The sequence below is a fragment of the Microplitis demolitor genome, chromosome 4 (assembly GCF_026212275.2).
Source record: "Microplitis demolitor isolate Queensland-Clemson2020A chromosome 4, iyMicDemo2.1a, whole genome shotgun sequence".
NCBI classification, from domain to species: domain Eukaryota; kingdom Metazoa; phylum Arthropoda; class Insecta; order Hymenoptera; family Braconidae; genus Microplitis; species Microplitis demolitor.
Genome location: NC_068548.1, coordinates 21,599,425 through 21,610,980, shown reverse-complemented (window position 1 = coordinate 21,610,980; position 11,556 = coordinate 21,599,425). Strand labels below are relative to the sequence as shown.

The following is an 11,556-nucleotide window of genomic DNA, read 5'->3' as shown; positions in this document are numbered from 1 at the left end:
ATTATTAAATTTATTTTATTCCGTACAATTTTCTCCCTCTCGTTTTCTTCGCGTCCTTGTGTAAAGCAAAATATACTTGCGGTCAAATCGATCAAACGTAACCCACTTTGATGTCTATAGAGTAGACGTGTAAAATTATATTCTGTCTCTTTCTTACTTATGGATATGTTACATTACACAAGGAAATTTTTTTTATTACACTATCAAAGACAAAAAAAAAAATATATATATATATATATATATCCATATATATAAATGGGTAAAATGCATCGTGGACGGACTGAACATAATTCCCACGCTCACTTGGTAGTTTATATACCTTTTGAAAACATGGATGTACCAATACATATATATATTTATATATTATATATTAGGGTACTTCATTACAGAGCAGCATTTTTTTGTTCCAAGGGCTTGTGGAAAAAATCACAGTTCACCACAAAAGAAAAATTTCCGCGCAAAAATAAAAATGTCAGAGACAATCACAAACTGATATTATTTACTTTCGCTAAAAAAAAATTTTTGAATAACGAGAATACTTCTATCGAAGTTCAGTCAAATATTGAATAAGTGAATGAAAAACTTTAAGTAAAAAAATATAGAATTTTCATTTTTACAACTAATCAAAATCAGAACACTATTTTTTTGAATAAGTTGATGCTTAAGTGCAAATAACTAAAGAAGGAATCAGAATTTCGAAAAATTTTTGAGAGATAATTTGTAGGAAATGAAATGGTCTACAAAAAAGGTCTTATGATATTTTGTCATACGTCTGATAGTTTCGGCAAAAAAAGTCAAATAACAGAAATTTATCATACTTCGTTTTAACTTGAAAAAATTTATGAATGGGTAGATTTATCAAAAAATGATAAGAGACTTTTTTTGTAGAGAAAAAAAAATTTGCTGTATTATTTCAAGGGGGAAATTAAATTTTTCCATGAGCTAGACCTGAATTCGGGATAGAATTTTTTTTCTTGCACGAAAATTTTTTTTTTGTGATGAACTATGATTTTTTCCACATGCAAAAAAAAAATGCTGTTCTGAAATAACGCATCCTAATGTATATATATTATATGTATATATATAAAAAAAATATGTATATAATACATACGTACATGTACACTTACAATCACTTGGAAAAGTACAAGACGAAAGGTTCGAAAGTGGAGGAATTTAACCGAAAAAAAAGTTAAATATTAATTTAATAAAAAATGAAAATTGAAATAATAAAAATGACATTATCGGTATTTAAAATTATAATATTATAATGAAACGTGATTATTATTTCCACGTTAAAGTGATATTAATTTTAATATACACATAAATATATAATTGATATGGATAAAGTTTCGCAGATTTAAAATAAAAAGTTAGAGAAAAGTGAGAGATGAGTTTAAAATATAAGCCAAGTGTTATGTAGTGATATTGGACAATCAGTGAAAAGACTGTATTATAATAATATCAATCAAGCAATACCATTAAGTCATTAGGACAAATACAATAGCTATTATTTAATTATTATTTTTATTTCATTTATTTATTTATTTATCGAGAAATATTGAAATGTGATGGAAGAAATTTTTTTTATTTATTTTTATTGTTTTATATATATATGTGTATCTTAAAAAAAGAGAGGGAGAAAATAATGAAATTTATTTATTAATATGTACGTAATTACAGCAATACCAAATGAAGTTAAGATAAAACGTAATGAATAAATATAAATTTGTTTATTTAAAATATAAAATATGCAGAATATATTTGTAAGTTGTACAAATGTAGTGGATAAGTAATTTTTTAGAGAGATTAAATAGACTTATTGAATAATAACTTTTTTTTTTCTCATTAGCTGAGTGTATGAATGATGAAGTAATAGTGCAATACATAGTGCGTAATTTAAGTATAATATTTATTGTTTTTGTTTTTGTTTTTTTATTCTTCCCAACTAAGAACTGGTCTGGTAATAATTGAATTAAATTACAGTATAATTTGACAGAAGTCAAATCAAAATTATTAGAAATTTGGTTCTGAATATTTTTTCATTTACTAAAAAATATTTTATTTATACAGAAAAGGAAATCTTTTTGTTCTCTGTAGCAGTTGTTATATTTATTTAATTATGTAAAATATAAGAATAATTTAAATTTAAATGAAAAATATTTTTTTTTGACAAATATTCTGTAGGTATCAAACACAGGGTAACAAGTCATATTGCAATATGTTTCTATAGTAATTAAATTAATAATTATTATATATGTAAGTATATATGAGGAGCTGAGTATCTAAAGTGCAGACTTAAAATTATTAAATTTAATTTTTTTAATCACTTTTAATTTTTTTTTGCTAACTGATTTCTGCTCAATTAAATAGCTTAATATTTGTATTAAATTATACACAATTTTTGTAAATCACTTTTGGTTTGCAATATTTATGTATATAGTTTATATATACATTGAATATTGGTTACACGAATTTTACTTCCAAAAATTAAAAGTGCTAAATTATTCAGCTTTTTACAAAAATTTATTTTCGACGGGCTCAATTATTTACGAGTTTTTTAGTATTGGAGTATTTGGCTCAAAATTTTTTATTGTACTGCATATAGAATGAGTTTGCATTTTTCATCTTAATTGGAAACGTGTGAATTCATCTAGGAAATTTAACGCATACATTTAGTTGACGTTATGAATACTAATATATATTTATATTTTTAATCTTTGAATTATTTTCACCAAAATTATACCAATTGATAAAAAAAAAAAAAAATTATTCCAATTTCATTTTTTTTTTAAAAGGAATTTTACCAAAATCAGTTAAATAATTGGAAGGCAAATGTTTGTTCCATTTTTTACGTAGATTAAATCTGGAGGGAATGCGGAATGAAATAAATACAAATCACTCCGCTGAAAAGACAAACTCCCTATTTATTTCTCAAACGGAGTGACTGTTTTTGAAACTTCGATTGACGGAGTGGATTCATATTCTAAAAATATTTAAAAACTCAAATTAACGATTTCAAATTTATGACAACCCATCTGTATTCTGGGTACTCAATTTGGCGCCAATTTCTTCTTATCAAATTTTTAAAAAAATTCGATACTCATAAAAAATTAACGAGTCTAAACATTCACCAAAAACTACAAAATTGAGCCCGAATTTTAAATAAATAATTCAAATATTGAACTTAAAAAAATGACGTTTCTAACTATTGTCAAAAAAAAATTTAAAATAAGTCTACCAAATTTTTCCAACACAATTTATTTTTCTCAGGTCTTTTAAATTTCCATAATTAATCCACGCACTTTTATTAAATAGTTTCTCATATGTATTTTGTATATACATATAAATAAAATATCCATAAATATTTAAAAATTGAAATTTGAATATCAGTAATCAGGAATGCATTTAAAAGCAATAAATATGTCTTACATATATTTTATTTTATGTATACTAACAATAATATTATTGTTATTATTATTCTTATCATCATGTTCTTTTTAATAAATAGCAACCATTTAAAATATATGGTGCACCTACGTAGATAAATTATTGTTTTGTAATATAAATAATGTATTTCATATATTAATGATAAATAAATAATTTTAAATGTTTTATGGAAAATAATTAAATTTTAAATTAGTAATATTTGTGCGCGAGTTTTATTAGTTTTGATTTTTGTATAAAGAACGAGGATAAATAATTGAATCGAATTAATTATAATATTAATAATAATAATCATCATAATCATAATAATAATTATAACAGTACTAATTATAACTATAATAACAATAATAATAATAATAAACATTTTACTATATATGTATTTAATTGAAATGTTTATACAAATTTATTGATAAATTAATTAAAAAAAAAAATTATAATTCATAGACACACGGACACACTTAAACAGAAGCCAAACGAATTGTTAAATGTTCGAGTCTTCCTCGCGAACATTTTTACAACATAAATATAATGGGATTTTAAATTAATTATTATTATTATTATTATTAATAATTTAATAAAAAAAATTGTTGGCGAGTAAATCTCGGACTAATGAAACGTTGTATAAGAATGTAACGGAGACATATCATATTTAAAAAAATAAATAAATGAATAAAATACTAGTTTAATTGCCTGACAATGTAGAAATTTATGTGCGAGTACGTTGCGTGCAAAATATAAATTAAAATGATAGTGAGGTAAATTTGAAAAATTTTAAATCCAGAGTTTCAGATATGAAATATTAATTTATAAAAAATACTGCTCAGATTTGTATATATTTGGCTGATGTGAATATACTTATTGTAAATTGTTGTGTAAAAAAAAATAAATAAAGTAATTTTGTCAGCAATCTTGTGATTGCTATTTCGCTAGTGAAATTTTCGATTGGGCTTTAAATATTTATATCGATGTTACCGATCATAACTTTTCTTGATAAATAAAATTATACAGTTGCTGAAAGAAAACATTTTCGAAATTTTTACGTTTTCTTTTTACAGCTGAACGGTACTTCAGTATTATTTGCACATGAGCATATATATTTTTTATTATTCAACTAAACAATAAATGAAAATATTCGATTTAAATTCACGGAGAGAAAATTATAAGAACTGTTTTCGTGAATGGACTCCATACTATTGTTGAAATGGTTCCGATAGATATGAAATGTCTATGCATGATGGGAAATATGATGATAATAATGATAAAAATTCTAATAAATGGGAACCATTTCTATATAAAAAGCTGCAACGACTTATCCGAGGTCGAATCATCTCGGAAAAATAACCGTATCCCAAATAACCGATTGATGTAATGACCGTAAAGATAAAAGAGCTGTCAAGTATCAAAAAACTATACAAACTATAATTTTGTAAATTTTAAATTAGGTGTGAAAAAAATTTGAAAAATTACAGTGTGAATAGTAGACTGGATTTTTCGAACGAAAAAGTGTAAACTTGCAACAAATACTATACTTTTTACAAGAAATTTTAAAAAATCAATGTGGGCTTGCAATATTTACACTTTCCCGCTGAAAAAATTCGAGTTTACTATCCACGCTGTAATTTTTCAAGTTTACTTTTTCCATGGAATTTTAAATTTAACATTAGCTGAAAAATTATGAAAATGTTATTTTCCCGAATATTTTATCAGTCAGTTAATTTTCCTTTGGTTATTTCACCCTCTGGTAAAATGTGTCCGGAAATATTTTCCAAAACGGCGGTAATATTTTCCACAAGATTAGGAATGATTATTATAAACACATGGAAAAAATTTCTGTACATTACAGAAATAGTTTCCATAATTTATTGGAACCGTTAAATTAATTTTCTTTCCGTATGAATAATAAAATTAAAAAAAAAACAGGCAATAAATCAGTTTAAAATAAAGTTAATAAAATTGCACGCAATGTCAAAAAGGGGTAGAAAAAAAAATGCCGATGAATTAAACTTAAATTGTATGTGAGTTTATCCCCTTTTGTTGTACATATCATGTGCCATAAGTCATTTTAACATAAACTTCATGTCCAATTTTGTTCCAGATACTTTACTCAACTATAAATAATTATATAGTATAATAAAATAAATCTTGATGTTATTGATAAAAAAAATTAAAAAAATGATTGTTGTGATTATTTCAACGTCCTTATTTCCTATTTTCATTTTGTTTAAAAAAAAAAAAATCTAAAACAATATTGTCTCTTCTAATTGCAAATCAGATTAGTATCATTTCTCGTATAGACACTATTTATTTTTATGTTCAAATAAAATCTCCACTCAAACGTGATCACATTGCGTGCAGTTTCACTATCGTTCTTTGCACAGAATTATATATTTATGAAGCGGTCACGAATACTGGAGTACTCGGATTGACCATCGGCTTGAAATATTGCAAGTTTAAAAAACTAGAAAAAAAATGTTTGTTCTTATGAAAACAAAATAAAAAAAGCATCATTATATATAATTGTCTGATTACATCTGTTCGCACTAATACACCGACTGACTAAACATTAGAAAAAAAGTTCAAGCTTCGCAATAAAAATTAAATTTTTATTTTAAATGGATACCATTTTTTCACACCAGGAGATTATTTGGTTTACATACCGTTAAATAAAGTTAATCAAAAGTTAAGTTATTTTAGTTATATATATTTTTTTCTATCAATTATTTTATTGATAAAAAAAAAAATTTATATTGAAAATGGGGTAAGTATATTTTGAGAATATATAAGTGGGTCAAGTTAAATCAAAATATTACTTATTGATTGATTCTTAAATAAGAATTTATAGTTTGCATATGAAAATTAAAAATAAAAAATATCTTCTCGGATATCGCAAAAAAAAATTATTTTCAAACAAAAATAAAAGTCGTCCTTACTCCGCGCTTACTCCAAAAATTCTATACAGTGTAATAATTTGATAAAATAAAAAATATATAAAAAAAAACACACGAAAAAAAGGAATAGTGGAAAAATTACAGTTTCAAATATCAGCAAAATCTTTCTGCTTCGAAACTGTAAAAATTAAATCATTTTTGAGACGTAGCAACTAATTAGCAATTATTACAGTTTCAATTAAGACTTTTTTGACCTCAAGAGCATTTCATTCAACTAAAAATACATTAGAAGCTGTAAAATTTGATATCTATAATCATAATTACTTCATTATATACAAGAAGTTTCAATTATTACAGTACTATCTATAATATTTCAAGTTTTTTATACGAAGGCCGTTTTTGTTTTAAAAACTGTAATTTTCCACCGCTCTTTTTTCCGTGCAGTTTTTTCATACTATTTTTTTTTTGTCGTTGATAGCTATTTCTTGATTTAATGTCTCTGATATAAATCCTGCATGCCATCAGGTTATATGAAACAATTCACAGCATAGAGTATAGAGAACAAGCGATAACTGAACTAGAAGCAGTGGCAATCAGTAGCTCGCGGGTAATTGGCACAGCGTGTAAACAACGATCGAGACTCGAGGGTTTGTTTGCTCGTACAGAGAGGCCCGTAAGGACCAAGGTCCTATGAGCATGTTCAATACATGGATGCGTGACGTTTATATATATACGACACGTTTATGTACATACTTGGTATATATGTACCATGAAATGGATAGAAGTGGAGATGATGGCAGTGTTAGAAGAGAGAAGGGAGTATTTCAAACACAAAGACACAAGCATTTGAGTAAAGCACAAGGAGCAAATGTGTATACTTGGCTTGACATAAACGAGGGAACATGTGGCAAGCGACGAGGTTGCTTTTGTGTTACAAATCTTGTTTGCCTTATCGTTCCACTTTCGACGGGTGCTCTCTTATACTGTGTTACACAATTGCCTCAGGACAATTGTCCGCTGAACGTAAACTTTGTATTATGAATCTTGATTGGTTCAATTACAATCTTTTATTTTTTTTTCTATGTTATGGTTTTAGTTCTTTTTTTTCTTAATTACTTTGGGTAAATATTTTTGTACAGCATTAAAACTGGGCAAATAGTAAAAGAAATAATTTTAAATTTCACGAGAAAATGTTTTTTAACTTCCTGCTATGAAAATTTAAAATTTTAAAAAAAGGAAAGTTATTAGTTTCGGCGCAATTTTTCAAAACCGAGTTTTTATCAGATCTCAAGATTTTAAGGTCTTAGATGATTTATGGTTCTAATACAATGGAAAAACAATAAATAGTAAATGATAAACGTGAGCTCACTCTTTTGACTCGAGTCTGAAGGCAAAATCAATAACAATAATATTTATTCATGCAAAAAATCACTCACCACACCAAGAAATATCCAGAGCAGCAGACAATTCTTTCAATTACTGTAAAAATAAAAAATTATAATCAACTAAATTAATAGATTTGTTGATTTATTTCATAATTTTCTCATGTAAGCTAATAGTTCTGTTTGTAAAAAAAAATAATTTACCTTGGCGGACGTTTTTCTCTGCTTCCAGCAGCAGGAACCAGTGATCCAAAGTGCATGTTCATCATATGGAATAAAATAAGTGTTTTTGTTATTTTCGGACTCCACTGAATTATTTCCCAGTCAACTGATTGATACTTTGCTCCAGCTAATAAATATTCAAAAAAAATTTTAATAAAAAGTAATCTTGATACTTGAGAACCGAAATTAATTTTAACATTTTAGCTTCCACTCATAAAAAACGGCATGAATGTGAGCTACGAAGCTAATTCTGGACTTAAAAAATTATAAATGTCTTACCAAGAGCACGATCTGTTCCTTTAATAACTGACACTCGATAAGAATAATTTATTTTCATCTCTAACAATTTATTTTAAATAATTCTATCAGCCGAATCCTGCAATAATTATAATTAATTTAATAGTTATCATCTTGGACAAGTTATTTAACAAAAATAGATGGTCTAGACTATTTATTTTAAAAGGAATCGTCTTCATAAAATATTGATGTGTATTTTCGAATTAATTTAATAAATGTAATTTCGTATATATATTTAAAATTACGGTAGTTAAAAATTATAAAACTAATTATTCACCTCATTGTAATTGAAAGAATAAAGACCTCAATGACATTGTAATTTTCCGGTACATAGAACTGGGCAGCAAGGGAGTTAATGCTGACAAAATCCGTATTTTTTATTTGAAAAATGATTATTTGATAGAACAATTAAACCGTTTGATCAATTCCTTTCAATGATAACAAAGAATAAACTAAAAAATATAAATAAAAAAATCAATTACGGGTTTTAATTAAGCAATTGGATTTTTTAAATGATTTATAAACAGAAAAATACGTACCGAAAATTTTCTCGATGACTTTTTTCTTTTTGAATTCTTGGATAATTACAGCAAAAAAAAACACTAGATCAAAATAGATTTATGGAGGGAGCGCGAAAAATTTAAAAATAATTTTTCAAGATGAGTATGGGGTGGAAGTCACGAAATTCATGAAACTATAAACCGGATCACGTCTGCTTACAAATTATTTGTCATGTTCTTTGGGTATTTAAAATACGGGTAATTGCGAGTGATTGAACTGAGGCCTTAGCTCAGATGGAAATAATTAGCACCCGAATTAATTTTTGATAAAGATAGACAATTTCAATTCAATAGCAAAAAACAAAATTAGGAAATTATATGAGCCCACAACTTCGACTCGAGTCAAAAGATAAATAAAAAGAACTTATGATTTAGTAAAAATATATATCATGCAGAAAGTCACTCACCACACCGAGAAATATCCAGAGCAGCAGACAATTCTTTCAATTTCTGTAACAAAAAACAAAATTAATTAAATTAAGTTTTTTTAAATAAAATAAGAATATTAAATGATTTCTTTCATTGAATTAAAAAAAAAAATTTACCTCGGCGGACGTATTTCTGCACTTCCAGCATCCGGAACCAGCACAAGAGATTACTGATGATCGGAATCACTGAATTAATTTTATACCAATTTATCTTTCATTGAAGTTTATTCTATTTTTGAAAAAACTGAAAATTTAATAAAAAATAATTAATAAGAGAGAAATAATGAATTTTTAGTCCTGCGTAAAATATCATGATCCTGAAGTTAGAAGGCAATTTACAATTTTTAGATTTTTTTTTCAATAAATAAATTACAAAAATATAAAAATATGCATATTTAGAAAATTCAAGAAGCTATAGGTGCAATTTTTTGAAAAATTTTTTTCTTTATAATTTATCGTGTTTCAAAAAAATCAAAAAATTATTAGACGTTGTGACAATAAACAAAAAATTTAAAATAATTACCGAAACATTAGTGAAGAAAATGATGATGAACAATCGTTCGAGCAAGTAAATACTCAAGATATCTAAAGTATATTATTGATATCGAATATCCAGTCATTCATATCAATTAGTAGCAAAGAACAAACTTGATGACTTATACAGCTGTAAAGATATAAATTATTTACTATACAGCGGAAAAAATGAGGAAAAATAATTAAATGATTAATTTTTACAATGGGGTTAAACAATAGCTATCTATTAACTTCTCAACCGCCTTCTGCTTACAGTCGTTCTTTTAACGGCGACTTTCATAAGCTATGGCGCTGAGGTCTACTTTTAGAATTTGAATTATTTTCTCAGCGGCCATTTTTATTTCCAACGATTGAAGCTCAGTTACAAAAAATCTCTGTTTGGATTTTTAAAAAAATATTTCATTTTGTAACTGAGATTCAATTTAATATTCTAGGCTTAATGAAATTTTTATAAAATTATAAAGCTCGAAATTGCCCAAAATAATTAATGAATTTCCGTTTTTTTTTTTTTTTTTTTTTTTTTTAGCTAATTGGCTCTGAGAAAATTGTGATGACTTTATTCATCCAAAAAAAAACATCAAAAAAATTTCGAAAGCTACTCACTTTGCCGCCATTTTACGGCTTTCTTATCAGCGAGGAGCACTTTTACAAAATGATATAATTTAACTATAAAATTCATACAACTGATTGATCACAAAACTCAAACTTTCACTTAAAAATAATAATTTTAATTATTCTAAGACATTTAATTACTTTTATTCTAGCATTTAAATTTCAACAACGAGCCCTGCGCACACTGATGAGAAAAAAAGCCAACACTGAATTTAATTAATTTAACAACTCAGATTCACTGACACTCTTTATTTAATGTCCCAAAATAATTTCCGGTCACTACATAATTTATATAAACTAATTAGAGATATGAGAATTAAATATTATAATAAATAAACTAATTATTTCACTGAGATCCGCGAGCGACAACGGTAGCGATCAGCCCGGCCATTCACTGAGCTTAAGGCTTCTGCGCATGTTCGTTCTAACCGACGCCACCGCAGCGCCTTAAATTTAACGACGCGCTAATAATTTTAAACTAAAATTTTGAATGTCAGCGTCGTTAAACTTAAGACGCTGCGGTAGCGTCGGTTGGAACGAACATGCGCAGAAGCCTTAAGCTCAGTGAATGGCCGGGCTGATCGCTACCGTTGTCGCTCGCGGATCTCAGTGAAATAATTAGTTTATTTATTATAATATTTAATTCTCATATCTCTAATTAGTTCATATAAATTGTTTAGTAACCGGAAATTATTTAAAGACAATAAATAAAGTGTGTCAGTGAATCTGAGTTGTTAAATTAATTAAATTCAGTGTTGGCTTTTTTTCTCATCAGTGTGCGCAGGGCTCGTTGTTGAAATTTAAATGCCAGAATAAAAGTAATTAAATGTCTAAGAATAATTAAAATTATTATTTTTAAGTGAAAGTTTGAGTTTTGTGATCAATCAGTTGTATGAATTTTATAGTTAAATTATATCAATTTGTAATAGTGCTCCTCGCTGACAAGAAAACAGTAAAATTGCGGTAAAGTGAGTAGTTTTTGAAATTTTTCAAATGTTTTATAATTTTTTTTCAAACCCAATTGAGTTAATTATTATAATTTTCTCTCATTATTAAACGTAAGATAAGTTAATATGATAAACCAGATTATTAATTGAAAACTTCAATTAAAAATGAAATTTATTTAAATTCTGTTTATTAAATAAAAAAAAAAAACATATTATCAAAAATATTTCCTGTCAGTTTTCAA

At 26.1% G+C, this 11,556-nt stretch overlaps 1 protein-coding gene across 1 annotated transcript in view; it reads right to left on the bottom strand.

Moving 5' to 3' along the window:
- LOC103577482 (axotactin) overlaps nt 1-7,788 on the bottom strand; it is a 95,013-nt gene extending 87,225 nt beyond the window's left edge. The window contains exon 1 of the mRNA XM_053738729.1: nt 7,769-7,788. The gene's annotated coding sequence lies outside the window, so the exon portion shown is untranslated. The remainder of the gene's footprint in view (nt 1-7,768) is intronic.
- Between the last annotated feature and the right edge of the window lie 3,768 nt (nt 7,789-11,556).